Source organism: Triturus cristatus, chromosome 6, assembly GCF_964204655.1.
Source record: "Triturus cristatus chromosome 6, aTriCri1.1, whole genome shotgun sequence".
NCBI lineage: Eukaryota > Metazoa > Chordata > Amphibia > Caudata > Salamandridae > Triturus > Triturus cristatus.
The window spans coordinates 198180453-198194345 of record NC_140589.1 but is presented as its reverse complement, the minus strand read 5'-3'; the positions used below and the strand labels follow the sequence as shown (position 1 = coordinate 198194345).

The following is a 13893-nucleotide window of genomic DNA, read 5'->3' as shown; positions in this document are numbered from 1 at the left end:
TTGGAGACGGGCGTGAATATACATTTATTAAAACAACAGGGGGCCTGGACAAAAACTGTAACCTGACACATAGAATATCATTAGAGCCTGTATCAATTTGGGATACAGAACACCCCAGATGCAAGCGTACCCAAATAATAAGACCCCCAGAGGGTCTTCCTTTTCCCCTCGAGGATGCCAGGATGTGGAAACTGGCATATCCTGATTTAAGAACCTCTTTTCTTGCCCAGGTTTCTTGGAACATGCAGATTTCAAATCCATCAATGAACGTGCCCCACTCAGGATCATCGAGTTTACTGTTCAATCCCGCTACGTTCCAAGATAAAACCCTGGTAGTTTCAGTTATAGAAGAGTTCTTACACGATGGCGTGGCTAATTTATAATGTGGGGAAGCATTTAATGGGTCTATACTTGCGATAGGATTACAAACAAGTTGACTTGGATGGTCTGTGAATTCTGGGAGATCACAACACAGAGAAGAAAGACTTGTGTTACTGGTGCCAATCCGGCTTACTCCAACTAAGTCTTCCCTAGTCTTGGACATCGTCCCTTTTATCCTATCCTGGAGCTCGAAATCAGATATAATCGTAACAGTTCCCACTTTGATAGTATTGTCTGGGTCCCCATGTCAATCTACGCCTTCAAGTGAACTATACCTATTACTGGTGGGGATATTAAAGATTGGATAGTTATAAAACAGTTGAGCCGGTTTGGGGGGAGCCATCTTTATAAAAGACGTTCTCCTTTTCCACTGGGGTAGATGATTTTGGTAGAGAGGCCTTAACGGAGGGTAAAAATATCCCAGAGGGAGTAAGATAATAGACCCCCTATTTTTTCCATACTCTGTCGCTAAAATGTGCTCAATGATACATGGATTTCTAAAATTGATTATTACACAGTCCCCTTGAATATCCTTTTGGTGTTTACCAATCCAACCTACCCTTCTTGTAGTCAAAATCTCATGGGTATACTCATAGCTAAAATCACTATGATTAGCTAGCCAATGAATGGTTTTAGGTTTTAGCTCTTCATGAGATTCACGTATACCCTCCCTTAAATCAGGGGTTCCTGCTAATATCAAAACATAGGGTGCAGATTCTGGTGGTAGGTTGATAGTTGGGGGACCCTGTGCTTGAGTATTTGGTACAAACTCGTTATAGATCGTTATATCCTGCTTAGCGGACGGGGGTTGTTGGTCAACATCAATCACTTGTGTTGTTGATGCCCTATTGATTCTGGCAGTGATTTGGTCCCCTCCTCCAGAACTAGCTGTCTTAGTTGTTTTAAATACCTGTTTGGGTGGAAGTTCCGAGTATGATGAATCTTTACTAGTGCTCGGTTTGGGTATTAAGGGAGGGGCATTGATGTGCGCTATACCTTTCTTGTTGGCCTTAATAGGTTGTGATTTAACTGCGTTGGTGTTAGTTGTACCGAGGTGTGGTGTAATGGTAGGGTTACACTCTGTACTTAATTTTAACACATGATCATCCAGTGCCCTCAACCTCTTGTCAATATTGAGAACTTGTTGGTTGATAGGTCCTAAGAGGGTAGTTAACAAAGTCTCCATTCTCCCCCAGAACCCTTCATTCCCCGACATTACATTAGTTAATATTATTTGTTCATCCTTATTGCTAGGATAGACTTCGCTATTACCATCATTTAGCTCTACAGAAGCGGGAGGCCTCCGCAGTTGAGGGCGCCCAACTACTGGTGGCTCAAATTGTTTCCCTTTTCCTTTTGTTTTTTGCTTTCTTACTTTTTGTCCCCTTGTTTGCATTGATATGCTATCACATTTACCCCTGTCTGTGATCGACACATCGGTATCTGAACATAGTTCTATTCCATCCGAATATGCCTGCTCATGAACTAGGGATAAAATGGAATCAGCACTCTTGTTAGTACTTAATCTTAGCATAGTCGGGGTTAGCGAAAGTCTGTTATCCATCAAACATAGGTTAGGGGATACTATGTCCACAGTTCTGTGGTTCTCATTAAGTACTGTGCCTGGTAGCCCCGCATAGGATGTTATGTCCGATGTAGCAAGCAGGGATTCCATTGAGTTCTCCTGCAGCAAAGGTGGTGGCAGGCTAGATGGAAGTGATAAACGTCTTTCAGTATTTTGAATCGCAGAAGCCACAGCACCAATTGTCTTCTGGAGCATTTTGTCAATAGCGGTCAGACTAGGTAATGGAGTGGGGTTTGTGGCAGTAGATGATGAAGTTAGCTGCTTACGAACAGATTTAGGCACAGGTGGTGGTCTTTTCCCCATTTTTCAATATGTAACTCGGTATGCTACACAACACTAAATAATTCCCTGGTACGGTATATAATGTACTCACACGACTGGCGATCTCTTGCAGCTAGGCCCACACCTCGTTTGAGCCAGGGGAGTGGCCCGACCCGACCTCCTTCGACCCCGGACGGCCACAGACGGCCCGCCCTTTGCCCGGGCTTAGCCCGGCGCCGCCCGCGCGCGTCCCGCGACGCGGAGGAAACCGCGATGTTTTAAGCGCCTCCGGTCGCGTTGGCGGCATCAACGGCCGCAAGGGAGCCTGGGGGCTGTAGTCACCCCCCGCTCTCGGCCGCGAAGTGCTGTGGCGGTGGCGGGGGAGACACACAGCAAGAAACGGCCCCAAGGACTGCTGCAGCAGCGGTGCAGTGGAAGGGCAGCAAGAGGTTCACCCAGCAGGTAGGCAGGCACTAAGGTTCAAGATTCCCGCTCCCCAGAGGGAGCAGCGATGTTTTAAGCGCCTCCGGTCCAGGGACGTTTTAAGAATTTTGGGGGCCCTGGGCCAAATGTATTTTGGGGGCCCCTGTTCGGAACAGCTTTGATTTTATGATCAAGTTTCAGCTCTTTTCTGCCCTCTTTGGTCAAATTGTAAATGTGTGTACATCTGCTCTTCATGGATAGTGATGTGTGTTTTTAATACTGTAGCACAGTGGCAGTTCACTAATATTACTGCAAATAATCTGTCACGCCTCTTTTTTCCTATGTGAGGTCCTGTATTGATATAAAAGAATCTTTTTATATGAATGTTGCGTGAAACATAAAGAAACACATTTTGTCTGCAAAATGTCTGTAATAGACTCTTACACATTCAAAATAAATGATAAAAAAACGCTATTTACAACAATCTGTCTATAAATGATTCAAGGTCATCAGGGCAAGACTCTCTGCAGAACATAGCTGGCTCTATCAAGGGCCCCCCCTGAAAGGCAGGGGCCCTGGGCCAGAGCCCACTTTGCCCATGCCTTAAAACGTCTCTGCTCCGGTCGCGTTGGCGGCGTCAACGGCCGCAAGGGAGCCTGGGGGCTGTAGTCCCCCCCCCGCTCTCGGCCGCGAAGTGCTGTGGCGGCGGCGGGGGAGACACACAGCAAGAAACGGCCCCAAGGACTGCGGCAGCAGCGGTGCAGTGGCAGGGCAGCAAGAGGTTCACCCAGCAGGTAGGCAGGCACTAAGGTTCAAGATTCCCGCTCCCCAGAGGGAGCCGCGATGTGTTAAGCGCCTCCAGTCGCGTTGGCGGCGTCAACGGCTGCAAGGGAGCCTGGGGGCTGTAGTCTCCCCCCGCTCTCGGCCGCGAAGTGCTGTTGTAGCGGCGGGGGAGAGACACAGCAAGAAACGGCCCCAAGGACTGCGGCAGCAGCGGTGCAGTGGCAGGGCAGCAAGAGGTTCACCCAGCAGGTAGGCAGGCACTAAGGTTCAAGATTCCCGCTCCCCAGAGGGAGCCGCGATGTTTTAAGCGCCTCCGGTCGCGTTGGCGGCGTCAACGGCCGCAAGGGCGCCTGGGGGCTGTAGTCTCCCCCCGCTCTCGGCCGCGAAGTGCTGTGGCGGCGGCGGGGGAGACACACAGCAAGAAACGGCCCCAAGGACTGCGGCAGCAGCGGTGCAGTGGCAGGGCAGCAAGAGGTTCACCCAGCAGGTAGGCAGGCACTAAGGTTCAAGATTCCCGCTCCCCAGAGGGAGCCGCGATGTTTTATGCGCCTCCGGTCGCGTTGGCGGCGTCAACGGCCGCAAGGGAGCCTGGGGGCTATAGTCTCCCCCCGCTCTCGGCCGCGAAGTGCTGTGGCGGCGGCGGGGGAGACACACAGCAAAAAACGGCCCCAAGGACTGCGGCAGCAGCGGTGCAGTGGCAGGGCAGCAAGAGGTTCACCCAGCAGGTAGGCAGGCACTAAGGTTCAAGATTCCCGCTCCCCAGAGGGAGCCGCGATGTTTTATGCGCCTCCGGTCGCGTTGGCGGCGTCAACGGCCGCAAGGGAGCCTGGGGGCTGTAGTCTCCCCCCGCTCTCGGCCGCGAAGTGCTGTGGCGGCGGAGGGGGAGACACACAGCAAGAAACGGCCCCAAGGACTGCGGCAACAGCGGTGCAGTGGCAGGGCAGCAAGAGGTTCACCCAGCAGGTAGGCAGGCACTAAGGTTCAAGATTCCCGCTCCCCAGAGGGAGCCGCGATGTTTTAAGCGCCTCCGGTCGCGTTGGCGGCGTCAACGGCCGCAAGGGAGCCTGGGGGCTGTAGTCTCCCCCCGCTCTCGGCCGCGAAGTGCTGTGGCGGCGGCGGGGGAGACACACAGCAAGAAACGGCCCCAAGGACTGCGGCAGCAGCGGTGCAGTGGCAGGGCAGCAAGAGGTTCACCCAGCAGGTAGGCAGGCACTAAGGTTCAAGATTCCCGCTCCCCAGAGGGAGCCGCGATGTTTTATGCGCCTCCGGTCGCGTTGGCGGCGTCAACGGCCGCAAGGGAGCCTGGGGGCTGTAGTCTCCCCCCGCTCTCGGCCGCGAAGTGCTGTGGCGGCGGCGGGGGAGACACACAGCAAGAAACGGCCCCAAGGACTGCGGCAGCAGCGGTGCAGTGGCAGGGCAGCAAGAGGTTCACCCAGCAGGTAGGCAGGCACTAAGGTTCAAGATTCAGTTTTGATACATTATCTGGCGTACTGGGTAAATTTGCAGACAATCTACGAAGTAAAGGTAAACTTTGAACATTTGAAGTACTATTGGATGTGTTATTTGTGTTGATTTTGTATTATATTTGAGAGAATTAGGGTTTTATTTATTTTTTAACAATCTAGTTGATTGTTTTTTTCCCCTGCTGTTTATGATAAAACTACACTGGCATCACTGTGAATAGTGAAGTTAAGTAGTAGCTGATGACAGCAAAAAAAAGGAGAAGAATTGTTATCTGAATGTTAAATTGTTTTGTATTATTTAAAAACTCATTGGAATTTGTGAAATGTATTACGTTACATAGTACTTGTGTAGTTTATTTTATGTAGTTGAAAAATTAGAAAACATAGTATTAATGACAAATACACAATAGTAGTTTGATATTTAAAAAACCTTTGAAATTTATTGAAAAAACCATAGGTTTCAGAGACGTTATATTTTGAAATTAGCATTTAAAAAACCTTAGAAATTCACTGAAAAAACCATAGGTTCAGGAAGACATTTGACTTATATAAAACCATAGAAATTCGCCTGTTATAGTTTGTTGAGCTAACTATAACTCGCGCCCCCGCAATGCACTGCTGATGACATGTAAATGTAAATGTAAATGTAGTTGAGCTTATATAGCGCACAGCTACCCGCAGTGGGTTTCCCAGCGCTAGCTTAGGGAACCCGTCCTGGTATTCCCCTGTGAGATAGCAGGGTATCCACAAGGTGAAAGTCAGGCATCCCGCCGCGAGGGGCCGTTGTGGAGATTAAGCAAGCTATTGCCCAGAGTCGCAGAGTGTGAACCCGTGAGTCGAGGAGGCACCGGGGCGAGAATTATCGAGTCCGTGGAATTTTTTTTTAGCCCAAGACCCGCCGAGGTGGGGAATTGAACCCTGGTCCAGGACCGATCTCAGCTTCCGGGTCTGCCGCCTCTAACCCCTGAGCCACACTTCTCCACACATCACATATTACATCACTCATGACATGGTCAGTGACATCACTGATGACATCTCAAATGACATCACTGATGACATCACTGATGACATCATCCACGTGAAAATCAGATGTACCTGATCAGACCCTAATATAACACTTGATACACCCAGTCTAAAATATAGACTATAATTTTCAAAACCGTGAACACACCAATACCAGTTAGTGCATATCCACTCTCTAATTTGTAGGTCTATACACATCCATTCATTCACCTATACACTTACTCATACATACTGTCAGCCACCAATACAGCATTATCATATCCAGTCACATATCTATACTGACACTCACACACTGCCTCTCATTCTTAAAGTTATTTACACACCTAGTCAGTAATGGAAATAATCAATAACACTTTCATTTACTCACCTGTACAGTTATACACATACCACATCACTTATTTAAACATATACTAACACATACTTATACTCTAATACAATAACTAATACAAGGACACACGGATCCATACAGACATTCTCACAATCACTCATTCTCACATATAGTCATTTATATAGTCCAACACTCATATATACTGCCTTTCACATATGGAGTTACTCACATGTACCACTGAGGCATCCATTCACTCACCGAGACACTCATACACACACTCACTCAGCCATACAGACCTTCACAGATACAGACTTGAACACATATACCTAGTGAATTAGCCACTCACACATCTATGCAGAGAGTCACACCCTTCACCCACCCATGCAGACACTCAGGTCTCATACAGTACAGGTACTCAGACAAGCAATGAATAGCTTATATAGATCCTCATTTAGTTGCTAAACAAACCGTGGAACTGCTTACACACCAACTAACAACTTAAACTGTGTAAATGTCTATATCAGTCGCTAATACATGCATTAAGCAAGACACAATTAATTAGTCACTTATACAGTTAGTCACACACCTACTTAATCATCCATCCTGAGTCTTATACACTCATTCATTCTTCAATACACCTTGGCATATATATATTTATAAAACATATTTAAACTTTACAGAAACACACATTCACTGGATGATGTCATCAGTGATGTCATTTGAGATGTCTTCAGTAATGTCATCAGTGATGTCACTGACCATGTCATGAGTGATGACGTCACATATTACATCACTCATGACATGGTCAGTGACATCACTCATGACATCACTGATGACATCTCAACTACTGATGACATCACTGATGACATCATCCAGTGAATGTGTGTTTCTGTAAAGTTTAAATATTTTTCATATATATCTATGCCAAGGTCTATTCAAGAATAAGTCAATGTAAAAGTGCCTGAATACATTATTTAGCAGATGCATGACTGACTCTATAAGTCACTGATTGAATGTATGTTACTGAATGCATGGATTAGTGACTAGACTGTGTGAATGTCTTTCTTAGTCTCTCACTTGGCGTGCAAGCAGGTGTATGGCTTGGTGAGTAGCTAATTCAGTGTGTATATGTGTTTTTCATTGATTGTATGAGTATGTGTATGTGGGTCTGACTGTCTAAGTGGGTGTGTGGGTGCTATCTGACTCTGTGCATACATGTCTGAATGGCTGATTCACTGGTTCTATAGATTCAAAAGTGCATTTCAGAAGGGCTGTATAGATAGCTGACTGTCTCAACAGGTGTGTTCATTAGTGAATTGATGTCTCAGTTGTATATATGTGAGTAACTATATATGTTTTTACACACAATATGTGAGTGTTGGGATGTATAATTGACTACATGAAAGACAGTGATTGCAAGAGTGTCTACATACACGAATGTGTACATGTATTAGTGATTGTATAAGAGAGTAAGTATGTGATAGTATCTATATAAATAAGGAAAGTGATGGGTGTGTAAATAGGCAGGTGTTGTGTATATATCTGCATAGGTGAGTACATGGCTGTATGATTGATTTTTGGCATGACTGAATAGATGTGTGAGTAACTCTATGGATCAATCAGTAGCACCATGTATAAGTGACTGTATCAGTGTATATCTGCTCACAATATATAGATAGGAATCAGTGGATGGATATCTAGTATCTGATATTGGTGTGTCTATGCTTTTCAAAACGGTAGTCTGTATTTTAGAGTGCATCTATCAAAGGTTATATTACAGTGTGAAGAGGTGTGTCAGACTATCACGTGGATGATGTCATGAGTGATGTCATGAGTGATGTCATTTGAGATGTCATCAGTGATGTCATGAGTGATGTCACTGACCATGTCATGACTGATGTAATATGTGACGTCATCAGCAGTGCATTGCAGGCGCGCGAGTTATAGTTAGCTCAACTAACTATAACTGGCGAATTTCTCTGGTTTTATATGATTCAAATGTCCAACTAACTATAACGTCCCTGAAACCTATGGTTTTTTCAGTGAATTTCTAAGGTTTTTTAAATGCTAATTCCTAACTAAACGTCTGTAAAACCTATGGTTTTTTCAGTGAATTTCTAAGGTTTTTTAAATGTTAATTTCATATTTTAATTTTTATAAAACCTATATTTTTTCAAATTGTTCTTTAATATTTTGCAAATCTATCATCCTTTTTTTAAACTTTACAAATTATATAATCTTTTATATCTTCCTCACAAAATATGTAACCTTTTTTTTTTTTTGGAGAAAACTACAGTCCCGTACCGGTAGTCTACCAAGCTCGATCAACACGCGAATCCTATCCACCACATTTAAATGATGCGCATTTCATATCCAACGGGTTTGTGGCACCACGTGGCACCACGTCCTGCATAACAACAAGTACATATGAGGTCGTGCCAGCTGTTACTTGGGTATGCAACGGGTACGCACTACCAAGCCACGCGTTACATCATGTACATATAGGGTCGCGTCCGCTGTGTGTTGCGTATGTGACGAGTGCACTCTCCACACCCTGTCTTACGTCATAGACATATGATGACGTGCCGCATACGCCATTCCCTCATTTTTTTTGTCTCAAAACAATATCTAAAAAACTTTAAAGTGTATGTGAGAGCAAGCGATAATTAAAAATATTTTAAGCAGTTATATATTTCTAACTCTAATAAACTTATATCATAATAAATATATTTTTGCAAAATCACATCGGGAGCGGTCTCATTGCGCACTGGCTGTGCGATTGCCATGTAACCATAAAAAAAAGCATTTCATTAGTTCATAACATTTCCCATTGTAACAGTTCGAAAACGCCACCCATTTAAGTCAATATCTGTACTGCATTTCATGAGACACATCTCTTCTGCTTAGAGAGCTTTGTTCAAAACTTTTTGCAATATACTCATATCTTACACTACACACAACATGCAACCATCATTTTCATCAATATTCATGACCTCTAAAGTAGCCGTCCACCTATGATACCCATACACCTAAAAGTTACATTACCAAAATTGTCTCCAATACAACAGGTAACATGGTTGCATACGCTGTCCACAACACAACATAATATAGTACGGCCCAGAGATAGTATCATGCATAGATAATGAGCACACGGACACAGATAGATAGTGGAAGTGGATACGGGCACGTACCCTCGACTACTTTTTATTACCATGGTGATATATCCAGTGACGTTTGTGCTGGGTGTGTGTGCGGTAAGTCTAAACCAGCCTTCAGACAATGGTTGCTGCTAGCATCAACTACAACAGTAATCATTGGACCACACACAGAGATTCAATATTAAAAGAACCAATAATTTATGCTGTAGTAAGGTAGGGACAGTAGATGTGAAATAATACAGAAATAATTCCATCGTAAAAGAATAACAACTAGTGGTATACTGACACACAATCAATAGATCTGAAATAATACACAAAAAGATTATATCATAAACGCTCCATCAGTTCTAGTGCACTCACATAACCACATCAAAATCATTCAGCATGTGCACAGCCACCGATAATGCGCGCTGTAGATAGGCCGTACTAGGAGCAATATCTGTTGCCATCAACACTGCATCATCTGCAATACCGACTCAATCTGAATTATGAACACTGCTATCTGCAGTGTAGGCCATAGCGAGCGGTCGCAAAGGACCCACAGATACATAAAGTGACTTCACCTACCCAGTTTGTCATCAGCGAAGCAACAAAAAAGAGTGTGCAAAGCCTGCAATGATACATATGCATGGTGCAGACAGTACACACTGGAGCAATGTCTTTTCCTACAGGACTACCTCATCTACAATAGCGACTCAATCTCAATTGTGAACACTGCTGTCTGCAGTGTAGGCCAGAGTGAGCGGTCACAAGGGCCCACAGCCACATGGCATTCACTTGAGCTCTACAGTTTGCAATACACAAACTAAAACAAAACATGTGCAGAGCCTGCAATGATGCATATGAGTGTTGCACACAGAGCACACTGGAGCAATATCTTTTCCTACAGGACTGCATCATCTACAATACCGGCTCAATATCAAATGTGGACACAGAAGTCTGCAGAATAGGCCAGAGAGAGCTTTCAGCAAGGACCCACAGCCACGTGGCATTGACTTGACCTCTACAGTTTGCAATACACGAAGCATAAAAAACGTGTACTGAGCCTACAATGATGCGTATGAGTACTGCAGACAGAGCACACTGGAGCAATGTCTTTTCCTACAGAACTACCTAATCTACAATAGCGACTCCATCTGAATTGTGAACACTGCTGTCTGCAGTGTAGGCCAGAGAGAGCAGTCAGCAAGAGCCCACAGCCACCTGGCATTCACTTGAGCTCTACAGTTTGCAATACACGAAGAAAGAAAACGTGTGCAGATCCTGCAATGATGCATATCAGTGGTGCAGACAGAGCGCACTGGAGCAATGTCTTTTCCTACAGGACTGCATCATCTATAATACCGACTCAATGTCAAATGTGGACACTGAAGTCTACATTATAGCCCAGAGAGAGCGTTCAGCAAGGGCCCACAGCCACGTGGCATTGACTTGAGCTCTACGGTATGCAATATACAAAGCAAACAATGAATCAATCAATAGCCTCTTGGAACATTACGCATCTCAAGCAGCTGAAGAACTTCTGGACTAGAATCTCCAAGACTTGTAAGACACTCACATTATTCTTGAATGGATTTTTTTCCATCTTTTTTTGCTTTTTCCTTTAAATTTTTTATAATACACTTCAATCCTACTACTTTGATATAACAACTTTCTAAGTATACTCAGACATTTGAACTCTATCCTCATAATTCCCCCTTATGTCTCCAGTCTAACCAGGAATCGGTGATGTATGGCCTATGCAAATAAGCTATTTACTTCCAAAATTAACCTAAACCCGACACCCATTTAGAAACCACGTCTATTCTTTGTGAACACACCTCTCTGCCTGCCTGTTATTCACAAAGCCCTTTCACACAATTTTACACAAAGTCAGCCTCTGCTCAGAACATCACGATAAAAATATAAAAAGACGACTTTGTTTAGAAACTGGTTGGCACAGTGTGGTAATCGTAAACTACCTTTATTTTCATTATACAATGTATTTATTCATGTCTAATAGCTATTCTGTAGGTCACATAGAACTGTAACATATAAAGTGCAATTCACTGATGCAGGAGCTTCTATTTGACTACAGCAGAAGAAATTGGAGTTTGTCCAAGCTCGATGCCTTAGGTCTGTACACAAGAATGTTTTATTGAAACAGCTGAAGACAATAATGTAAGGTTTGACTACAAAGGTACCGAATGTGCTTCTCAGAAGCGAAATGTTTGTATTCATTCTCAAAGTTCCAATGTGGGTAGAACTAGTACCATTTCTGACACGCACCACATTGAATCTACTGTACAATAGATTGCTAACTATTCTACTGTTGTTAATTTTCTGTTACAAAAAAGCACTGCCGAGGTACATAAAAAGTTTGATAACTACATATTGCAATTTCTTTTTTATTTATTTCTTTTCTTAAATGATACATGTGGTAATCGTATCCTACCTTCATTTTCTTTATAGAATGTACAGTCATTCAAGTGTAATAGCTATTGTTTATTTCACATGCAATTGTAACATTTAATATGCAATTCACCGATGCCGGAGCTTACGTTTGAATACAGCAGAAGTGGTTCAACTTTGCATCAGCTGGATACCCTAGCTCTTGCACCAGTGGGTCCAATTATGGCACTTAAATAAAGAGACCTTCTATATAATTTTCAAACTCCATCCCTTTATTACGCACAACCACTTTCTTAGACACAACTCATTTTACCATTTTCCTTCTCTGGCATTGCAACCTTCTGCATTATATTCTTCATGATTAATCCTTTATTCCTGCTTCCTAAAACACTACATTCGACTCTTCAGACCAATTGGGATCAGTAGTTCATTTCACACTCCCTGTATAGAATAAACGCACACTAACACTACTTACACAGGTATGCTACAGCAGCCAGTATCCAACAGCACACACAGCACACCACTTCACAGCAATAAACTCATGACTTACACTCACAGTTTCATCCCCGGGTCTTCATACCGATACCACTAAGTACTTTGCTTCCCTCTCCCGCTATACTCTAAACACATACTAACACCACCTGCACAGATATGCTACAGCACCCACTATGCTACTGCGCCCAGAGCACATCACTTTACAGCGCTCACAGTTTAGATGCACGGTTTCATCCCAGAGTGTACCGGCACCTCACCTCAGCACCATCTTACAGTGGGCAAAAAGGCACTTTCACACCAGTAGGGATAAATAATTTGCTTCACACTCCCTCTATAGCACACCCTACCAACCCTACAAACCTCACAGCGCTCCTACCCTCCTCTTTCTCACTTTTTTCTCCCTTTTTTCCCCTTACTCACTTCAACAGAATCACAAAATGGTGGCCAACACTTCCTAGTTGCAACCGCTCGCACCGCTCGCAGCCAAACCCCAGCAAGCTCGTACTCGTAATGCCTCAGCCAGTCAGATGGCAGAATTCCCAAATATCGATATCTGTAGATTTTGATATTTCTCAGAAAACTACTGAACGGATTTACACCAAATAAACAAAAGCGTGCTTTCTAGACCAAGACCCTCTCCCTTCCAAATTTGGGGTAATTCCGTTCACCCGTTCGACCTGTAGCCTTGTCTAAAGTTTCCTATGGAAATTAACATTGAAAAAACATGTTTTGGGACCCCCCCCGTTTTTCTCGGCCCCCCCTTCACAAATCACCCCCAAAATTTCAACATAGGAGCTGATCTCAACAAAGAATTAGTTTTGAAAATTTCACAAAGACTCACCAATCAGCACCAAAGTTATTGCGAATAGAATGTTGCCATTTTCCTATAATAACTAGGTCCTAACTATAACTTCCTACTGGCGACTGCCACACATATGGTCCGCACTTATGGCTTCCACATGCAGACAGATGTTGGAAATGCTGGCCAAATACGCAGCCCTTGAGTTGGTACAAGTGGAGGCAGAGATTAAGGAACTCCGAGAAATGCTAGATAAGCATGAATCACAGAGTGAAATCATTGCCTTTTTGAAAGATATGGATGGCAGGCTCCTCAAGTATGAGGAAGGCATAAAATCCAAAAAACGTTGGACATTTATAAGGGACCGCAATGATTACGCCCAAGGCAGTATTTTAACCTTTGGCCGCAAATATGATTCTGCAAGGAGAGACTTTGTACAATCTGAAATGACGCGCACTGTGGAACCTGCAACCTCGGAATCAAGCTCGGATATTCAGTCAGACTTGGATGAAACGCCAGGCACCCTGGCACTGACTGGTGGAAGAAAGAAACTACCCAGGGGAAGAGGAAGAGGCGCAAACAACGTACAAGGAAAAGACAAACAAGGAGAGGAGGCGAAGGCCAAAGACAACGAGACGCCCTATGGGAAAGGACAACGGCGTTCCAAGCGCAACAAATGATGGGTGAGCAATTTAATGATAAAAATCCTTCTATCATAAACATTTCCTCTCACAATCTTACTAATGAAGCACGTGCTTTGTTGGAATTGGGTTTATCCTTCTGTCCCACAGCGAACTTTAACT

At 44.1% G+C, this 13893-nt stretch overlaps 1 protein-coding gene across 4 annotated transcripts in view; it reads left to right on the top strand.

Annotated features, from left to right (window-relative positions):
- LOC146816633 (cytochrome P450 2K4-like) overlaps positions 1–13893 on the top strand; it is a 481215-nt gene that overhangs the window by 163947 nt on the left and 303375 nt on the right. The window contains exon 1 of one of the 4 annotated variants that reach the window (XM_085610512.1): positions 13235–13773. The exons of the other annotated variants lie outside the window; for them this stretch is intronic. The gene's annotated coding sequence lies outside the window, so the exon portion shown is untranslated. Of the gene's footprint in view, positions 1–13234; positions 13774–13893 lie in introns of those variants that run through there. 4 annotated transcript variants of the gene reach the window in all.